Source organism: Meleagris gallopavo, chromosome 1 (genome assembly GCF_000146605.3).
Source record: "Meleagris gallopavo isolate NT-WF06-2002-E0010 breed Aviagen turkey brand Nicholas breeding stock chromosome 1, Turkey_5.1, whole genome shotgun sequence".
NCBI lineage: Eukaryota > Metazoa > Chordata > Aves > Galliformes > Phasianidae > Meleagris > Meleagris gallopavo.
In genome coordinates, this window is record NC_015011.2 from 142,341,316 (window position 1) to 142,342,078 (window position 763).

Below are 763 nucleotides of genomic sequence, written 5' to 3' on the forward strand. Positions count from 1 at the left end.
GGCAGTGCTCCCTAAGGGACACGGTACTTCGGTTTTCTCCCCCAACCCCATCACTCCACTTGGCACCTCTGGAGCAGTTCCTGCCTGCAGAAATCTGTCTGGCCGATGGCAGCTCTGAGTACCTGTCCTGCTACTGGTTGGCAGTTCTGTCTGTCCATCCTTCCACCCGTCTGAGAACACTGAGACTGCTGTTGGCACCCATGCAGACCAAGGCTCTTTCCCATGCAGGCAGGAAGGTGGGAATCCCAATGTGCAGAACCACCGCTCACTGCCCCTCCCAGCTTTGTGTCAGGGCTTTGAGCCCACACCATCATGCTACACCAGAACAAGGGCTTAATCCCCATTAGAACCAACACGGAGAACTGCAGTTTGCAGGGCAGGGATGGGACACAGTGAGATTTCTGCCTCCTGAAGGTCTGTTGATGCACAGTGATCCACAGCCCAGCAAGGTGGTCCTGCACTCCAGGCAAAGCTAGACACACAAAGATCTGCCAGGAACCAAAGCTGCATTATGGAAAGGAGAAGGGCAGATCATGGCACCAAGCAGCTGACAAAGCCCCAGGCACCCCAAGGGGACCAGATGCTCTCTCCCTGTCACTTCACTAATGAGAACAGGCTGACAGAAGCAACAGAGGACCGTGCTCCTTGGAGTGAGATACAGCACTCCCCCAACCTTCTCTGCTCTGAGGACCAGCACCACCACCTCCTGCTTGGCCTGGTAGGGCTCAGCAGAGCTGCCTGCCCTCAGCACAGAGGTGAAATA